Here is a 21,658-nt window from a genome sequence, read left to right as displayed (position 1 = left end):
CTTGTTCTCTACTTGATCTCTACGCAGAGATCTGCTGTTGCCTCTGACTCCTGAGATTAAAGGTGTGTCTGTATTCCTGCCAGATCATACAGACCAAGAAGGTCTTTGGATGTGATACCTTGCCAGATCAGACATGTTCTGAGTTAAAATTCCTCTACAATGATTCCCAAAGACCTTCTGCAGTAACACTGAACCACATCAAATCAAATGACTGCCTTCTACATTTGTCTCTCTTTTTTGTTTTTTACTTTGCTTCTAATGGCAGGATAAAATCTATAATCCTTCTAAAAATTTTTCTTGGTAAAAATCCCCCTCTTGCCTTACCATATAGACTAGGAGGGCATAACATTATGGGGTGATTATTAGGGGTCCTTTGTGATTATTTTGATCTACAATCAATCATTATTCTTTAAACCATTTACCAATCATACTCCAAGTTGCTGGACCATATTTCTTGGCTGGGAATGCTTCATTTGCATGAAGAAGAATTCGGTGATTGCTAGACATATCCTTACACAGAAAGAAGTTAAAGCTGGAATGTAGCCACCAGACTATAACCGGCTACCTTAAACATGGCAGAGGTGGGGATCATACAGGCTATGTGCACTAGGATATGCAGGTCCCAAATATGAAGAAGTTTTAAACTTCTGCCAGTGTCAGGATGAGATTTGTGGTGTTTGAACATGTCTCAACATCAGTCTTGCTCTGGACCGGTTCCCCCAGTCACATGGCTTTCTGGCCCCACAAACTTATTTGTAATTTCATTATTTATCAAGACATTTAGTTGAGCATGTAATGTATTATATTTGTTCCATTTCTACCAGTTTCTCTGATCTGGTTTTCAGATAGACGATCTCTGAAAATGCACTGTCTTCCTTCAAATTGGGGCTCCAACAGTATATCATACACCTTGGTAGGCACTTATTAAAGTGAAATATATGAAATTTCAAGAACACTGGTTGCAGGAAAACAGTTTTTAAATGGACTATGTTGATTACATCACTTATCAAAAATGAAGGAAGAATCACTGTTAATAAAGATGGTCATGGAGAAGGAACCACTGAGTCACTGCTATATTGACTTTTCAATTTAACTATGTCAGAAGAAGGAACAGGAAAATTAGGTAAATGTCACAAGGCTCCTGTAAATGTATCTTTTCTTCACCAGATGTAATTGTCATCTCAGAGGCTTCCTGATGAATAAGCTCATCCTTTCTAGTTCTTTCTGAGCTCTGCCTGGTGGTTCAATTCAGCTGTTCTGGCTCAAACTCCTCCCCAAGCTGACTGATTCAAAATGGCTCCTCCCGGTTCTCACTAAATTGCTCTGCTTGGCAAAACTGCCTCTGCCCTCCAGGAATTCAACTATGCTATCTACAGAGAACTGAACTGAATTTCACTCAACTAAGCTGCTTTGCACTCAACTAAACTCAACAAAATTCAACTGTATTACACTGAACTGACTTAACTCCACTGCACTGATCTCAGCTGACTGACTCAACTGAACTGACCTACTGTTCTTTCTTTCTCTGTGCTGCTCTCTTAAGTAGCCTCTCTTTTCTGTGCTGTTCTCTAAAAGTCAGGGATATCATATCTCTGACTCATTCTGTCAAATCTTTCTCTGATCTGTCACTTTGTCTTCCCCTTAATTAGACATCACTTTCACATATGGCTGCTTCCTTCCACCGACTAACTTCACCTCCATTGTTAGAGGTAAAATGGACCTGTCTATATTCCAGCCAGAGGGATTAAAGGAGTTTCATTCCAGCTAGATCACACAGACCCTAGAAGGTCTTTGGATGCGATCCCTTCCCAGAGCAGCCATGTTGCTGGATTAAAATTCCTCTACATCTTCCCCCTTTCTGTTTAAGCTAAAAATCATATACAGTGTAACTATTACAACAGAAACAATTATCAACCTCACAAACTTAACAGTCTGAATGTTCTTTTGAAGATCCACTGATGCAATGATCCTTCATAACTGTGGTCCTGCTCATCTGTCCTTCAGCAATGTCCATTTTTCCAATCTGCCAGTCTGATGAATGATCTGTCCTTTTACAGGCAGTTTATTGAGCTGTCCCCAGGTGGAATCTGGGATAGGGCCAGCTTTCTGTGTCATCTGCATTGCTGACTGTCTGTGTCTCTTCCTTCCTTGAGTTGTACCTTTCATGTGTTAGCTTGTCTTACTCATATTCAGATCTTTATCAATTTTGATAGAACTCATAGTTTTTCATCACCTGTGGAAATATTGACAAAACCTCTTCCTTAACACAATACATTCATTGACTTCCATTCTGATGTTTAAAACATCTTTAAAGTGTACAAGTTGATCTAATTCAGCAATTCTTTTTTTTTAATATTCAGTGTCTTTCAGCTAATCTTATTCCTCCTTTCTGTTTATAAAAGTACAATTAGATCTTTATAAACACACACAGAAACTAGACACTTAGGCACTCACATTCCATGCTGGGGTCCTTGCCAGAGAGCCAGTCTTCTTATCCATCATCAACGGCCTATCTACCTAGATCCTCAATTTTGTTAGGTACAACAGGTTCACAATTAGTCATATTCTGTTCTCTTCATCTGTCTTTTGACTCTCAAGCTTTGTACTATCATAGCTAATTTTTCTTTTTCTACAGTTGTTTTTCAATTTTTTAAAGAAGAAATATATAAAGAGTACAATTAATAGTAGAGAGGAATTTATTTCAGTTGTCACAGTTGCAATAAGTGCTGCAATGGTGCTTTCAAGTAACGTTTCTATCCTTTCGACTTCTACCCTTGGTTTTAAGGGATCTGAAATGGAGTTTCTCATTTTTTTTCCCTTTTTTTTTTTTAAGATTTATTTATTTATTATTTGTAAGTACACTGTAGCTGTCTTCAGACACACCAGAAGAGGGCGTCAGATCTCATTTCAGGTGGTTGTGAGCCACCATGTGGTTGCTGGGATTTGAACTCTGGACCTTCGGAAGAGCAGTCGGGTGCTCTTACCCACTGAGCCATCTCACCAGCCCTCATTTTTTTTAATGCAGGAAAAGATTGTATATAACTAAAATTGTCTTTTGGAGTGACTTACTGTGACTCGCTGTCTCAGAGGCTCCTATGTTGTTCCTTGCTCTGGGCTCAAGGCTCCACTGACTTCAAAGTCTCCTGAGTCTCTCTGGGCATTCAGCCAAACACAGAGACTCTGGAGACTATTCTAGGTGAATTTCTCCTCTGTGACTTTCTGTCAGGTGACCCTTTACTTTCTACAATGTTGGTGTGCTTTCTCCTTCTCCAATTATGTTGACTTTTTTTTCCAACCATGTTGGTCACCTGATACAAATGTCTCTTTTATTTCCTCTGATGAGGGAATGACATCTGATAAATATGACCTTATTTCCTTATTAGAGGCCCCTTTTTAAATTTCCTATTTCTCAAGGATGAGCCTGAGGGATGTGCTCATGTATAAAGCTTGCATGGTATTGTCAATATAGTGGGTTACATATACCTGATTTTGAACAATGGTTCTAAGCTTATTGAATAATATATAAAATAATACAATTTTTAAAATACTAGAATGTTATTACTTTTGTAGAATTTGATAGGATTGGTGGGTAACAGTAAGTCGGGAGATTTAAGTACTTTTACAATAAATATACGCAAACCCTGAATTTCTAAATACTATATTTTTCACATTTCTAGGAATTAGTTTAGGACAGAGAAAGAAAGTGCCTAGGCTCTGCCCAAACTGCGTATTGGTACAGCTTGGGTACATCTCTCATCTCATTATTGCATAAGCTCTGCTGGGAAATGGGGAGGATGTGTTGTCTAATAGGTAGAGGCCAAGAATGCTGTGCCCTACAGTATCTATGCACAATGCAGGACACAACCTTCTGCAGTAGACTCAGTCAGCCATGACATCATGAAATGACAGTATTGCCAGTGACGAGAAACTCTCTCAGACAGATGTCTTGTGTGGCCTTTGTCTCCCTCAGAAACACTTTAAACCATTTAAGATAATGAGCTCTAGAAAAGGACATAACCTCGACAGACAGGGCTGTGAGGGAACCTTAGAAAATACCTTTAAAAAAATGAAGTTGCTACAATTCTGATTGACTAAACTTCACTTAGAAATGTAGATGGGGTGGATCTCTAGGTGGGGCAGTCTCTGGATGGCCTACTCCACTCTTTGTCCCTGCATTTCCTTTTGACAGGAACAATTCTGGGTCAAAACTTTAAAATGTCTTTGTTAGTTTCTATCCTGCTAATACACAACTGATGATGTCTGGTATTCAAGTCTATTGTCATAGATTACTCTATCATATTGTCTTCAATCCCTTTAATTACTTTAAATTATTTTCTGGCTTTGTATTATCTATTTTGTCCCACTTTTTTTTTTTTCAAGATTCTAAGAGGGTTATCTAATGCATTGGTTTCCTAAGATAATAAACTATTGGACTCATTCTTTTTAGTACTTTATTTTCTTTGCTCTTTATTTCATTAATCTCCACTGTTTTGCTTCATCAACTGTTTCCTGCTACTGTTTTCATCTTTATTAACTACTCGCTCCTACGTCATCCCTAGACGCATGAGCTTCTAATTTGTAATTGTTAAATGAGTTTCTTTCCTAGGCTCCCATAGACAAGTTTCTTTTTCTTCTCTTCCTTATTTGCAACAGACTTTATGATTTCTTAACTAACATTCTTCCTTATCCAAGGATATATTATGAACTTAATTATTGATTTTAAAGTAGTATGTCCATAGTGTCTTGTTATTTGTAACTTGTGTGTGATGAGAGTTAGTACCCTGTAAAATCTCTATGCTTTGAAATGCTAATTTTGGATGAATTCATAGAAATGTGAAAAATATAATATGTAGAAATTCAGGGATCTTGTATATTTATCCTAGAAGCAGTTGAATCTCTTGACTTGCTGTTATTCAACAATCCTATAAAAGTCTACAAAACTAATAACATTCTGGTATCCTTTTTCTGTTTTCCTTTTAAATTCTTATTCTCTCATATATTTCATCCTGATCATAGTTTCCACTCCTTCCTCTACCTCTAGCCTTCTCCCCTAGCCTCTCCTCCTCCCCTCTCCTCCAGATCTATCCCAAATCCCCTCAGAAAAGAACAGGCCCCCTAGGGACATCAACCAAACACAGTATAACAAACTACATTAAGACCAGGCACATAGCATCACATCAAGGCTGGACAAGGCAACCCAGTAGGGGGAAAGGGTTGCACAAGAAGGCAAGAGTCGGGCACACCCCTGGTTCCACTGAGTTTTCACAAGAACAGCAAGCTATTCAGCCATAATATGTATGCAGAGGATGTATCTCTGAGAGTTTATGTGAGTCCTGTTCAATTGACATTTTCCTGGTAAGTCCCTGACTCCTCTGGCTCTGGTATTCTTAAATGGACCAATTTTTATCTTCAGGGTTTTATGATGTTCTGTATTTGTAAACTGTACCTTCAATTTTGTCATGGAATCTGCCTTTGTCATCTTTGGTTGTCTTGACTGGTTATACTCTTTCTTTTTTTTTTTTCTTATTATTATGATATCTTATTCTTACTCAGTTTAATTTGTGAGTGCAGATAATTCCTTTGCCTGTCTCCATCCTCTTCATTAACGACCTCTCTTCATTACTTATCTTGTTTTCTTTGAAAGAGCATATAAGTCAATTTCCTTGAGTTAATTATCTTTTGTTGCTGCTGCCATTTGAGACAGGATGTCCAGATGCAACCCAGACTGACCTTGAACTCAGCATCCTCCTGTCTTTGTCCCTCAGATGGAGGAGTTACAGAGGCATACCATGCCCAGCACATGCAGTTCACAGGGCAATGATTCTGTTCTTTATGTCACGTACTTTCTATTTTTTTATTGTCAATTTTTATCTTTAATTTTATCAATCTATGTGATTGCTAATTGCCACTTCTTGATTTCTTCTATCATTTAAAAGGCTAGTTAGTTTAGTTTGCAGTTTTATGCACACTTTCTATCTAGCATCATGACCAGAAACTACCATTTGACAGGAAGAAACAAAAAGTAAACCTACCTATTGCCATCTAGCAAACTCTGCCTATGTTCTTTCTTTCTGATTGCTATATGCCAGTACCTTAAATGCTGCCTTTTCCCACCTATGGCTTTTTAAAATTGGAAAAGTATATTAGTTTTCCTATCACTGTGTCCTTTCCATTTCAGGGTCCTTATTTATGTTCATACTAAGTTCTTAACCAGAACATACTGATGTAATTATATTCATAATTATATTTTAAAATCCATCACTGAAAGTTGTCTGCTCTACTGATCTCCTTTAGTCGTAGTTAGAAAAATACTTTGATTTGTATTTACTAGTTGTTTTCCTAGTAGTTTGCTTTGGATGGAGAAGATGGTCACTTCTCTGAGTACCCTTACATCCTAAAACAGCTTTTCTTTGTCCTGGCAGGTAAATGTAAGCCCGGATGCTTCTTTACTCCAGTCCCCGATTTCAGGATGAATTCCAACAGCTGGAGCAGCAGATAAGTAGCCATTCTGAGCTATCTTTTCCTTCTTTATTAATAAACTTTGAAACGCTAAAAAAAATACTAAATGGATAAATTCATCATGGAAAAATAAAAGTGTTTGTCCTTCACTTAGTCAAATCTTAACCATTTTAAAAAATTATTACCTCTCCTCTATCTGTCCTCACTTCCATTCATGAAATCTGATCATTTCTGCTTTATGACTTATACAAGCTTAAAAGTGTTTGATGATTCATTCCTTGTTTAAATATTAGTGGGTTGCTATCGCTTGGAATTGCTCTTGGTTTTATCAGATCATCTTTTGCAACACTGCATCCTTTGAATAATTTGCTTGAAAGAATCATAAACTGGAAGGTTCCTCTGTACTTAATGCTTGCTAGCTGAGCTTTAGTCATATTATTCTATGTCACTGCCAGCCGTGCTAGCATCTCTAATTGAAGATGGTGGGGTAACATCTCATGGTTCACGTTGGTTTAACCTCTGCTTCATTTGTTGCCAGTGCTTTCCAGAAGATCAGTGCCTCACAAGCAGCAGGTTCATTTTCAGGCACAAAGAATCTGAAAGAAGAAAGATAAGGTTGCCATATTTGCTCTTAGAATCTTATTTTATTTCATTAGGTTATACAAAAATTACTTTTGTGTTGTTCTGCAAATAATCAGTTGTTGGATGTATATGCTGTATATCGCCTTTGTGTGTGTGTTGGTGAATGCTGTGTGCAGGTGTCCATGTTTGGGAGGTTAAGCGAGCACAGATGTCTATGTTTATGTAGAGGCTGGAAGTTGGTGATGGCTATCTTTGATCATTTTCCATCTTACTTTTTAAGATGTAGTTTCTCACTGAATCTGGAGATTACCGGTTTGCTAGACTGGAGGTACAGTGCTCCAGATCCAGGGATCTGTCTGTCTCTATATCACCAGTGCTGGCATTATGGAAGTAAACTGTACTGAGATGACTGGGTTCTTATGGATGCTAGGGATCCAAACCTGAGTTCTCATATGTACACAACAAACACCATATGAACTGAGCCATCTCCCAGCCCTAGTTAGATATATTCCTTGTTTCTTGCATTTCCCTCTGTCTTTAATAATGTTTTTCCTTCTACTCTCCTTATTTGTTGTGCTTGTAAATGTTCTTGAGTTCTATATTTATTTTATTTTTCCTTGCTCTTTAATCCAGTTATTATGCTATAATTTAGGAAATAAACTCCATTCATCTAACTATTTAAACTCAAGAATGATAGAGCTCTTTTTCTTAATTGTTAACCTTTAGATATAATGACTTTTTCATTGCTTATTTTACTGATACGTTTTACTATTAATTTTGAGGTTTGTAATGGTTTATTTTGACTTACATTTAAAGTACTAGTGCATATTATTTTTATATATAAATGGGTTTCATTCTGTTTTCATACAAGTATATAAGATTTTTGTCCATTGTATGTTACACACACTTGTCTTTCCTCCAATTTATTCTGGTTCTAGGCTTGTAGTAGATAGTGGATGACACCAGAGCTGTCTTTGCTTCAGTAGTTTCTTCCCTTCTTTGCACACCAGGGTTTTCTCTTGGCTACACTTAGCTTTACAGTCTATTGGCATGGCTAGTTCTTCTGCAACCCCAAACAACCTAATTTTTAACTATCTGGGCTGGCTACACATTCTGGGAGCTGTCGCTCAAGTGGTTTGGGAGTGATGGAAACAGCCATAGCTCTAAGATCTACATCATTAGACTTGCCTCTCTAGCTTCCAAACTCTTAAGCACTAATGACCATGCAAGAGGGATGTGCTGTGGGTATCAAGCATTCTGCTGGATCCTACAGCAGTGAGCCCATGGCAGATACTTGGCTCCAGGATTTACCAAACTCCTGTTATCCTAAGTTGGTGTGGTGACCCAGTCCTCCGGTCAGTCAATGGTGTCTGCAAGAGAGAGAGTGAGGACTGAGGGGCAAGAGACTCGAAGAATGAAGACAAGACAGGCTATCTGATCAAGGATCAAGTCTCAAGTCTCTTTTACTGGAAGGCAGCTATAGGTATATATGCACTTGCTGGGGATTATCACTGGAAACACTTAACCATAAGTCCATTTTGTACAGGAGAAAAACAATATGTTATCAAAGTGTATTCAGCTGTGGTGGGCTTCTTGCAAATAACATCATGCTAGGAAAACAAGTCTCTTGTGAGGGTGGAAAAGTCCCACCTGTAAGTAAATAGCCCGAGATGACTGCAGAGATGATAGCCACTTTCCCCAACAGTGTGGCTATCAACTTTACTGCTTGACCAAGCCCCTCATCTCCTATACTTTCAGGTTATCAGTGTCCCTGCCTCCCATTCCATTTTCCATGACTGCCCCACAAGGGCTCCCTTTCAGCTGGCAGGTCTAGCTGGTTACATCAAGCTTCTTAACACAATTGTTTCCTGCATTCAGGCCCCGATATTAGCAAGTTCTAAACTATTTCCATCTCTTATTTTTTCCTTTTAAGACTTGATCTAATGTCCCAGACTTGCTTTGCAGTACTACATAAACATGAGCTTGAACTTAGGAGCCTTCTGCCACTAATTCCTAAGGTGTATTACCAGTGAGTGCTTCCAAGCCCATTTCTACAGCTTGAGAGATCAAACCCAGGGCCTCATACATATTTGTGTATAGATTTCCCCTAGATTAGAACTTCTCATCTTGGAGACATAGGACCCAGGTAAAATTGGAGGTGAAGCAAGAGGTTGTTTCATGAGGAGGTCAAATAATAGAATGTTCTTAGGAGAGGTGAAACACACCAACCTTCTGGAAAGCTCTTTAAGACAGGAATTTAAAAAAAAAATAGAAAGGAAATGCCTGAAACGGACCCTATATTATAGGCTCCTCCCCCCTCAAAAGTATATAAGCAACAAATACTGCTGAGACTGGCTCTTTGACAAACCAAGCTGCAAAGAAGACTGAACAAGCCCAGTGGCCTGGAAGAAGTTTTGATATGGTTCTAGCATATCAATATGATATGCATTGATGCATTGAAGAAGCAGCCTAGAAGAAGCAAGCTGCCTAGAAGAAACATACTCATAAACTTAGCTAGGAAAGGCTCAGACCAGCTGAGCCACCCGGAGAGGACACCTTCCAATCTGCTGAACTTTCACAGGCTGTATAGTATGCTCCAGGACATGTCCAGCTTTTGTGAGTTGTCACCCATGCTAAGGAGGGTTGATGATGTAGCTAGTTTAAATTGTTTCTGCTCCTGTAAGTAGCCCTTCACCCATATTTCTCTAAGTAACCCAAAAATCTTTATCAGTTCACACCTTTAGATTCTGATGGTATCCCTACTTTGATCTGTTATCTGTTCCCTATCTGTTGACATTTTATTAGAAATAGTGTTGCACAATGCTAGGCAAGTTCTACACCAGCTGAATTATCCCACAGCCTAATCACTTTCTTCTTAACATGACACCTGGCCACAACTCTCACATATAAAAAGAGGGACAACATAGAACTTCTGTGTACTGCTGACTCATCCTGACAAAGGAGTCAGTGTCTCCACAAGACTCCCAACTGGGTTTGAGACTGTGGGTTTGTCCCATGTATAAGATTAACAGTTACTTTATCATGGTCTCCTGAGTCACCTTTTGGGGACTACATGGGGAGCTGATGCCTAGAACCATGCTTGGTTTGGCTGACTTCTTTTCACTACATAATTCTGCTCCCCACTTTTGAGCCTTTCTGTTGTCCCATTTGTGAATGCCCAAAGCTCTTCCTCTTTTCCTTTCTTCCTCTCTTTTGAACAGAATCTGTTCACTCGTACATTGACTCCTCTCTGTGATCATGTCTGGCAGAGGTTGCTTCTCAATCATCAGTTTACCCAGAAGCTATAATTTCTTAAAAATTAAATATCATGGCCTCCAAAAACTTAAATTATATCAGTTATCTATAGACAACTTGGTTGAGTATGATGTTCAAAATGTAGCTTATGGCATTGGGCAGTCAGATAAGTACATATCTATGAAAGTGAATCACAATGAATTTTTAAAATGTTGGTTGAACTGAAGATGTGACTTACAAGAACTCTAGCAAGCACTTTAATAAACCTCATAGCACTTGAGTATTGAAATAATATCCAGCATTTTATGCCTAATAAAATATTAAGTAATAAATAAAATACATAAGTTTTTTACAATGCTTACTTTGAATTTTAATCATGGGTTAGCTCATTTATATTAGAAAGAAACAAAGTAAATAATTTTGGTCCACTGATCAAAATGATTTCCTTTTTTTTTTATCTACTCACTCATTCATTCATTCATTCATTTTACATCCATATTACAGCTCCTTTCCCTTTTTTTCCCCAGTTCTACCCTCACACACTTCTCCCCCGATACCCCCTTCCCTTTCTGCTCAGAGAAGGGAAAACTCCCCATAGGAGCTCACCCTGACCACATCAAGTCCCATCAGGACTAGGGACATCCTCCCCCACTGAGGCCAGACAAGGTAGTCCAGCTAGAGGAAAGAAATCCAAAGACATGCAACAGAGTGAGAGACAGCCCCCACTCCAATTGTTAGGGGATCTACATGAAGACCAAGCTGCATATCTGCTACATTTGTGTAGGAGCCTAGGTCCAGCCCTTACATATTCTTTTATTAATGATACTCTACTATGCTTGCAGACAGGAGTCTATAACTGTCTTCTGAGGGGCTTCACCCAGCAGACATCAGAAAAAAATGCAGAGACCCATAGCCAAACATTATGCGATGCTCAGAGAGTCTTATGGAAGAGTGGTTGGAAAAACTGAGGGAGCCAGAGGGATCAAAGGGACTGCAAGAAGATCTACAGAGTGAACTAACCTGGGTCCAGAGACTGAAGTACTAAATGGTTTTTGTTGTATACACAATAGGCCTTCTGTATCCTTGGCTTCTGCATCTCCAGAATCAATAAACAATAGATTTAAAATACTTTTAATTTTATTAGTAACAAACAGATATACTTTTTCTACTAGTAATTCTGTACATTAGGTGTTATATCAATCATTTAGTAACATTTGTATTTTGTTGCCCATTATGAGTATAGAAAAGGTTTAAAGCACAGGAGACTCTTTGGAGGTTACAAGTAAATGTGACTTATTATAATGAATTTAACCATCTACAGATTTTGGCATTCAAGGAAAAGGTCCTGAATCTCATTCCCTACTGATATCAAGGGATTATTGCACTCAGGTATGCCACCAAAACACAAAAACCGTCATCGTCTATATTTAATATTACTCTGGATATATTCCACTAAATTATTATTCACAAAAATGGGAAAAAGAGTATCACCTACAGGCTATAGTTAACTGATCTTTTGTTTGGTGAAAAAAAACACAAATTGTTTTATTAACTCTCTATAACACATACTGTAATAATAAAGCCCTTTATTATTCGACTTACTGCCAGTGTACTTAACCAGCATCAGACGCCGCGATTGAGAAAAGGACCAACACTGTTGCTATGGCAACAATGTGGGCAGAGGCATGCTACATTATATACAAGGTATTTAAAATGTAGTATACAAATAATAATGAATAAATTATTAATTATATTCCTACAGAGCTTAATGAGAGAAGTGAATATCTTAATTCCACGTAATTATTAGTGACATATGGGATAAATTAAGTCTAACATAGAAACACATGATTATAGTTATAAATTTAAATTTGCAAAGAGTAGTAAATCATTCTCACTCTCTCTGTTTCCTTGGATAAATATATGTTTATGTTGATAATGGCTTATAGGTAGATGATATTTTAAAACCCATCTTAATAATATTAATAAATACAAATATTTCTAGTTATCAATAAATGGTTCTTTTTTTTCTTTTGAAATCTGTTTTAATGAGTTTTTCTTATTTTATTTAATCTTTCTTTTTTACACTCCAGATTTTAGCCCCCTCTTGTTCCACCCTCTGACTGTTCCACATCCCATACCTCTTCCCCCACACTGTCTCCACGAGGATGTCCCCACCCTCCCACCCACCAAACCACCAGACCTCCCCATTCCCTGGGAACTCCAGTCTCTTGAGGGTTAGGTGCATCTTCTCTAACTGAACCCAGACTCAGCAGTCCTCTGTGGTATATGTATTGGGGGCCTCATATCAGCTGGTGTATGCTGCCTGGTTGGTGGTCCAGTGTTTGAGAGATTTCAGGGGTCCAGGTTAATTGAGACTGCTGGTCCTCCTACAGAATCGCCTTCCTTCTCAGCTTCTTTCAGCCTTTCCCTAATTCAACCACAGGGATCATGAGCTTCTGTCCATTGGTTGGGTGTAAATATCTGCATCTGACTCTTTCAGCTGCTTGTTGGGTCTTTAGGAAGGCAGTCATGATTGGTCCCTTTTTGTGAGTGCTCCATAGCCTCAGTGTCAGGCCTTGAGACCTCCCCTTGAGCTGGATCCCACCTTGGGCCTATCACTGGATCTCCTTTTCATCAGGTTCTTCTCCATATTTTGTCCCTGCAGTTCTTTAAAACGGGAACAATTATAGGTCAGAGTTTTTGACTGTTAGATGGCAACCCCATCCCTCACTTGATACCCTGTCATTCTGCTGGAGGTAGGCTCTACAAGTTCCCTCTTCCTATTGTTGGACATTTCATCTAAGGTCCCTCCCTCTGAGTCCTGAGAATCTCTCATATCCCAAGTCTCTAGTGCATGCTGGAGGGTCCCCCCCCCCACCTCCTACCTCCTGAGGTTGCCTATTTCCATTCTTTCTGCTGCCCCTCAGGACTTCAGTCCTTTTCCATCACCCAACACCAGATCAGGATCCCTTCTACCCCCACTGCCCCCAACCCGGTCCACTTTCCCTCCTAAGTCCCTCCCTGCCTCCCCATTTGTGATTGCTTTCTTCTCTCTCCCAAGTGAGACTGAGGCATCCTCACTTGTGCACTTCAGCTTGTTGAGCCTTTTGAATTCTGTGAATCTTGTGTATTCATATGGCTTTTTTGTGGCTAATATCCACTTATTAGTGAGTACATACAATGCATATCCTTTTGGGTCTGAGTTACCTCACTCAGGATGATATTTTCTAGTTCCATTCATTTGCCTGCAAAAATCATGATGTCCTTGTTCTTAATACCTGAGTGGTTGTCCATTGTGTAAATGAACCACATTTTCTGTATCCATTCTTCTTTTGTGGGACAGTTTCAGCTTCTGGCTATCATAAATAAGGTGCTATGAACATATTGGAACACGTGCCCCTGTGGCATGGTGGCGAATCTTTTGGGTATATACCCGAGTACTATAGCTGGATCTTCAGGTAGATCTATTTCCAATGTTCTGAGGAACCTCCAGATTGATTTCCAGAGTGATTGTACCAGTTTGCAATCTCCCCAGCAATGGAGGAGTGTTCTTCCATCTCCACATCCTCACCAACATGTGCTGTCACCTGTGGTTTTGATCATAGCCAATCTGACTGGTGTGAGGTGGAATCTCAGGGTTATTTTGTTTTACATTTCCCTGATCACTAAGGACTTTGAACATTTCTTTAAGTGTTTCTCAACCATTTGAGATTCCTCAGTTGTGAATTTTCTGTTTAGGTCTATACTCTATTTTTAAAATTGGGTTGTTTGGTTTTTTGATAATTAGCTTTTTTATATATTTTAGATATTAGTCGTCTATCGGATGTGGAGTTAGTGAAGATTTTTTTCCCAGTCTGTAGGTTGCTGATTTTTCTCAGTGACTATGTCCTTTGTCTTACATAAACTTTCCAGGTTCAAGAGGTCCCATTCATCAATTCTTGAGCCATTGGAGTTCTGTTTAGGAAACTTCTCCCTGTGCCAATGAGTTCAAGGGTCTTTACCACTTTCTCTTCTATGCCCCTTCATGTTAAAAGTATTGGGGAGATCAGGAATTCAAGGCCCATTCTTAAACACAATAAAAAGCAATTTACTGCAAACCAACAGCCAATATCCAATTAAATGGAGAGATACTTGAAGCAATCCCACTAAAATCGGGGACAAGACGAGGATGCCCAATCTCCTCATTCTTATTCAATATAGTAATATATATATATATATATATATATATATATATATGTATATATATATGTATATATATATATCAAGTTCTAGCTAGAACAATAAGACAACAAAAAGAGATCAAGGTGATAAAAATTGGCAAAGAAGTAAATGATATGACATGATATGATAGTATACATAAGCGACCCCCAAAATTCTGCCAGAGCACTTCTACAGCTGTTATACAACTTCAACAAAGTTGCTGAATATAAAATTAACTCAAATAAATCAGTAGCCTTCCTTCCTTTATATAAATAATAAACAGGCAGAGAAAGAAATTAGGGAAACAACTCCCTTCACAATAGCACAAATAATGTAAAATATCTTGGGGTAACTCTAACCAAAAAAAGTGAAAGATATGTATGACAATAACTTCAAGTTTCTGAAGAAAGAAACCGAAGAAAATCTCAGAAAATGGAGAGCTCTCCCATGCTCAAGGATTGGCAGAATTAACATAATAAAAATGGCCATCCTACCAAAGGCAATCTGCAGATTCAATGCAATCCCCATCAAAATACCAGCACATTTCTCCAAAGACATAGAAAGAACAATTCTCAAATTCATTTGGAAAGGCAAAAAACCCAAAATAGTGAAAACAATTCTCAACAATAAAAGAACTGGAAAACAAAACAAAACAATAAAAGAACTGTTGGGGGAATCACCATCCCTGATCTCAAGCTCTACTACAAAGCAATAGTGATAAAAACTGCATGGTGTTGGTACGTAGACAGACACATTGATCAATGGAATAAAATTGAAGACCCAGAAGTAAAACCACACACTTACGGACACTTGATCTTTGACAAAGAAGTCAAAAATATAAAATGGGAAAATGAAAACACCTTCAATTAATGGTGCTGGTCTAACTGGCAGTCTGTATGTAGAAAAATGAAAATAGATTCATATTTGTCATCTTTCACAAAGCTCAAATCCAAGTGGATCAAGGACCTCAAAATAAATGGTTCTTAATTAGCTTGTTAATTTCATTAACAGTGAAACTTACATGGTTTTGCCAGTTAATGATTTGAAAATAAAACAATTCCTCTTTTTAGGACAAATTCCCCAAAAGTATTTTTCTGCTAATGAGAACCTAAAACTTCCAAACTGAGAAGAAAGGCAAATGAATAATTTTTTTCATACTACAAGTATTTTTTAAAAATCAGTATTTTTGCAATCTAATAGAGCACTTTGCAGAAACAAAAATACAAAAAAATGTTACTATAACTATAATAATATTAAAATGACTTTATCAGTGCAGTAATAACCAGAATCATTTGTCACTTTTCATACCAAGTAAACCATGAGAACAAAGATGTGTGTGTGGGAGCATGTCCCCAAAGGAAATGCCTCTGTCTGCAGGTTGTTTGTAATCCACTACCTTCCAGTTCACTAGCCTCACCCCTTTGGGTAGGGCAGGAACATTCACTGACTCAATGACTTATGGAGAAGTAGCTCATAGAGACAGACTCTGAATAACCAAAGCAAGAGTCAGAATGGATGGTTTCTATTCCCCTAATAAACACTGACTGTTCTTTGGCCATAGAAACAAGTAGCCCTTGATCCAAGCGATCAATGACAGCCTCACACCAGTACACAGTCTTTTGTGCTTTGTTCAGTGACACTGATGTCTTCTCAAGCTCAGCTTTCCTGAAAACAGTAAAATCAACTTTCTGTTTGAGGTGCTGAATGGTGGCCATGCCTTTGAACAGGTGGCATGTATTAAGTTAAAGGAAAGAAGAGTCTATTGGGTTTTTTTCTTAAATATAAGAAACCTTATGAAATGTGCCTTGTAGAATGAAAAGGAGTTTCTAGAATGAAAATCATGGTTCTGCTTTTAATTTTAAGTCAGCATAATGAGCAGAAAAGAAAATGAATGTAATGTAAAATTGAATTTGTTATTTAAGTAAGCACAGAAGCAAATGATAAAAACCAAAGAATTATACAATGAGGTAAATTAGTGTTCAAAAAGCCAGAACTTCTGGATATTCTATAGCCAATCTTTTCTTTTTTGTAAATTGAAAATAGATTTTTCTTCTCAAGAACAGATCTGGATCATGGTTCCTTCTCCCTCTGCTCTTTCTCATTCCTCCCCACCTCCATTCCCACTTAGATCCCTCCCCTCTATGTCTCTATTAGAAAACAAACAACAGGCTTTTGAGGCATAAAAACCTAATAAAATGTAATGAGATTAGGAAAAAAACTAACACATCAGAATAATACACAACAAACAAACAGAAGGGAAAAAAAACAAGAAAAGGTACAAGAAACATATAGAAGCAGAGACACACTTGTTCACACACTCAGAAATCCAATAAAAACACAAAGCTAGAAAACATTTTACGTGTGATATAATTGTGTGTGTGTGTGTGTTTAAATATTGACATGAGACTATGAGATGAAGAACCTCCAAAGATGTCACCGAGTTTCTTTTTCTGTTGGTCATTGTACTGGCTAGTTTTGTGTCAACTTGACACAGCTGGAGTTATCACAGAGAAAAGGAGCTTCAGTTGAGGAAATGCCTCCATGAGATCCAACTGTAAGGCATTTTCTCAATTAGTGATCAAGGGGAAAGGCCCTTTGTGGGTGGAACCATCTCTGGGCTGGTAGTCTTGGTTCTATAAGAGAACAGGCTAAGCAAGCCAGGGGAAGTAAGCCAGTAAGGAACATCCCTCCATGGCCTCTGCATCAGCTCCTGCTCCCTGACCTGCTTGAGTTCCAGTCCTGACTTCTTTCAGTGATGAACAGCAATGTGGAAGTGTAAGCCGAATAAACCCTTTCCTCCCCAATTTGCTTCTTGGTCATGATGTTTGTGCAGGAATAGAAACCCTGACTAAGACAGTCATCTACTGCTGGACACAACAGCTTACCCTTAGGAGTAGTTGGTTTCCTCAGTGAGATCCTTATGGCAGCAACTGAATTTTCATTTGCAAAGGGTTATCAATTAGAGACAGCTTTTGGTTCAGGGATGGGTCCATGTGTTCACTTCTCCTTTTGGCACAGAAGAGAGAGAATTTCGGTCTTATTAGTAAAGAGCTGGCAGGATAAACACTAGAACAAAGACATTCATAACTCCCAGCTCATTAATAACAAAGGAAAAGCTCTAAGAATGTAGTCATGATATAAACCAGGACTTTCTCTTCAACTTTACCCTGTTTTCTAAAAGTCTTTTCATGTTGTGTTTCTTTCCCTAGGAAGACATCTATTCAGCACAAATAGGGAACCAATGACAGATGAAAGAAATGACAGGGTAAGTCCAGCTAGGTGAAGCACTGAGTCTTGGGCTTTAAGAACATGGGTGAGGAATTGTTTACAGAATAGGAGGCTTATAACATTTACAATACTGAAAAGTCTTACTCGCTTCCATATTTCATATACTCTAGCACAATCCTCCAAGAGTATGTGAAGCAAAGGCAGGTAGGGGCAGAGAGGCTAGAATCACAGGTAAAAGTCTGTTGACTCTTTCCCTTCATCCTATTGGTATTTTAACATCCTCATTATCACTGCAATACACCCAGTGTTATTTTACATATCTCATTACCATGACTACAGAGCCATGATATTCTCTAAGTCACCATTGAATTCTCTGCTCCATGATGAAAAAGTTCATGTTGTGTTCAGAGGAAACAATTATTCCCCAACATATGTCTGTTGTGCTCTCAATGACTTGACCTTCAAGATAACACTCAACAAGAGTATTCAGCGATGCTCCTGAACTCACAAAGATGGAAGTCTCTGTGTACTGTGTGTCTCTGTGTACTCACCTAGCCTTTGCTCAAACTGGGTATTTTATTGATATACTCCCAATTATCATAATGCTTTATTCTTCTCTTTTACAATACTTTGGGAATTTTTTTGTATAATTCTTAGTTTTGGTTATATAGTTGATGCAGAGGTAAGCTACTGTTTTTTAATTTCTAGGAAAGATAAAAAGCTAAAACCTTTGAAAGTGAGATATCTACAAATATTTATTAGAGGGAAATGTTATATATGCATATATACAATTGTAACTCCAAAATACCCCTGTTCTCGGGTTCCTTACATTTAAGCTGAGAAACACCTCTGTTTGGCAGCGTGACCTGATACATTTCTTGTAAGCAAAACAGATGACTAAAAAGTCACTTAAGAAAGTAAGTTGATAAAATTCAAAACTTCCTATAGCTATAGGTCCTATGCATTGCATCAGTAATATTCAGATGTGTCCCTTTAGGAAAATAATGAAATTTTATTGTAAGAATACAGAAGTATCTATAGTTGTGACGAATAATAATTACACAAAGCATAAAAATGAGTTTTCACCTTATTTATACTAAACTTTAGAGGAATTTCAAACTGTAATCTAAGCCCGGGTTTTATTGAAATTCTAACTTATCTTTCCCAGTTGAACAATCTCTCGAGTATCTATTTAAACTTTTACAATTTTTTTGTTATAAAAATTCAAAATCAACCAACAACAAATCAACCATGAAACCGTTATTAAAGACATGCAAGTAGCAATGAGTTTATTGTCAAATCCTGAATGATGGTCATAGACATTCAAATATTTATAGTTTTAAATACTATCCTAAAACTTCACAGATCCTGTTGTGTCTCATTCCTCCCCTTCCTCCATTGTCTCCTCTCTCCCCTTCTCCATCTCTCTCTCTCTTCTCTCCTCCCTCCTTATTCCTTGAGAGTCAACTGTGGAAGAGATCCAAGTGACCCTGCTGTGAAGCATTACCCGCTGGACTTTGCATAGCACTTCCAATTTACTTGTACTTAAGACATTAGGAAGTATCTTCACCACACTCTCCCTAAAAGCCACCATTAAACAAAGATGAAATTCTATTTCAGTCGAGCTGACTACGAATTTACATTTGATGCATCTCTTAATGAATATGTACAGCAGATCCGTAGGCTTACTGGCCAGAGAGTTTATAATAATAATAAAAAAGCCATATTGTATTCTGCTAATACTCCAACTATAGTACTGTGGATTGCACATAATCCCAATGCAAAAATCTATTCATCTTACAATGCCTACCAGATGTTTTAAAGAGTCACTGAAATCTTTTCCCCTGTACTTAAAATGTGGAGTCACTCAGACACATTTGTTCCAGATTTTTCTTAAGACATGACTAGAGCCATTGTTCTGTATTTACAGCAGCTGTGGGTCCTGGCCTCCCTCAAGATGCTCCTGTTCCCACCATAGTGTTCTCCAAATGTTTGCAAGGGCTGTGTGGTACGGAGGGGGAAATCACCTCTCCTGTTGAGCCTCCTGACATACAATGCCAGCTTAAAGATCAAGCAGAGACCTCAATAAGATTTCATAGAATATTCTACTATAAAATAAGCCCAAAAATATAAAAAATAAATTGCTGCCACATATACTTGTTATTATAGGTAGTGAGTTGAGTGTTATTTTTAAGTTTCTTGGGAGGTAAGCCTTTGTCAGCCAGTCTCCAGCCTCACACCACACAGGAGTTAAGTGATATAAATTATACAGACAAAAGTGAAGCTAAAACCATCATGATTGCTAAAAAAAAAAAAAAAATTAACAATTACCTCTGTAAATATGGCATAGGCAAAGACATTTGAAAGAAGGATATTAGGAAATAAACTGTTGAATAAAAAAGATAGATAAGACTATCAGAAAAAGAAGAAGGTGGGTAAAGTGAATGGCCAGAATACTGAGTGTACAGACACATATGAAATGGTGAAAGAACAAATTTTGCTAACTAAAAAAATCTTGACTGTCTACTAGTTTCATAATGAAAGAATGTTTTTAGAAAATTATATATTCATTATGATTGAAAGATAACTATGACTTTATTAACAAAAAATGAGTTTAACCTATTACTGATAGAGTGCAGTTATTTGGAAGGATTTAATTGTATAATTATAGAAGCTAGCACTTGATTGAATGTTTACAAGAAGTTTGCTCATACACTTTAAAAAAAATTTGCTTCACTTCCCCAAATGATGGATCACATTGTTTATTATTAGGAACCCAATGGCAAACAATAACAAATTAAGATAGAAATCCTTTTTTTCAACTCTGGGGGAAGAAAGCAAAGAAAAGGACCTATTTTGTACAGAGAACATGAGCAATATAGACATGGCAAAGGTTATGTCTACAATATATAAGTAACTCCTGTACTTCAATAACACAACACATTTTAAAATGAGAAATCCCAATGATGATTTGAAACAGGAAGCTGCATGAAGGAGCCACACAAGTGTGATCAGCTGCCCAATGCCTTTCCTCATTAGCCTAGTACTAGGTAAAATCGGGACTAAATGAAATTCGGTCACTGAGCAATGGCTCAGCAGGTAAAGTGCTTGCCCCACAAGCATAAGGTCCAGAGTTTAGGCCCCAATACCCATACAAAATGAAGGTGAATAGGCAGCCCCTCCATAATCCCAACCCTTTAGAGGCTGACATAGAAGGAGATCCAGGAGAAAGCAGGCTAGTTAAATCAGCCAAAAAGTGCATTTTCTGAATTCAGCAAGAGACATCACATCAGAAAATCAACTGGAGAGCAATACACAACTGACATCAATCCACAGGAAGATGTGTGCATGCTCAGCTGCACATACACAAGTCTACCCACATGTTAATATACATACATTATATTATAATATATATTACATATATACATGTACATACTATTGTATGCTGTGAGAAAAACTATGTGTTGTCCAAATCTGTTTTCACAGACTTCTAAAGCACAGTGCCATGCCTGCCTAGCTGGCCCAGAAATTTCACTCAGCACCTGCTCTTGTGGAAGCTCTATGTTGCTTGTCAGTAGGTATTTCAAGTGTCCGAACTGCACAAAACTCTGACATAGTTAAACATGTAGTGCTTTGATAAAGGACGTAGAGCCAGCAGTGACACCAGAGTTCCAGTCTAAGCAAGGCCCCAGACACAAGCATATACTACCCCTAGACCATACACTTAGTTTAGTTACTAAACTACCACCCAGACTGGGGAAACTGCTTGGAAATTTATGATATTAACTGACAGGTGTGTATGGAGAGATGGCTTTCCACTGGCTGTCTTAAGAAATTCCATAATCCAAGCCACAATTACTCTGATACCTAAACCACAAAAAGACCCAACAAAGTTAGAAAACTTCAGACCAATATCCCTTATGAATATTGATGC

General features: G+C 37.9%; 1 long non-coding RNA gene across 1 annotated transcript in view; it reads right to left on the bottom strand.

Moving 5' to 3' along the window:
• Positions 1-6,609: 6,609 nt before the first annotated feature.
• LOC115029391 overlaps positions 6,610-21,658 on the bottom strand; it is a 53,542-nt gene continuing 38,493 nt past the window's right edge. The window contains exons 3-4 of the long non-coding RNA XR_003834943.1: positions 17,382-17,502; positions 6,610-7,055 (exon numbers count right to left, since the gene is read on the bottom strand). This is a non-coding gene — a long non-coding RNA (uncharacterized LOC115029391). The remainder of the gene's footprint in view (positions 7,056-17,381; positions 17,503-21,658) is intronic.

This window comes from Mus caroli, chromosome 2, assembly GCF_900094665.2.
Source record: "Mus caroli chromosome 2, CAROLI_EIJ_v1.1, whole genome shotgun sequence".
Lineage (NCBI taxonomy): Eukaryota > Metazoa > Chordata > Mammalia > Rodentia > Muridae > Mus > Mus caroli.
Note: the sequence above shows the minus strand (reverse complement) of the source record. Positions and strands in the feature narration are given on the sequence as shown.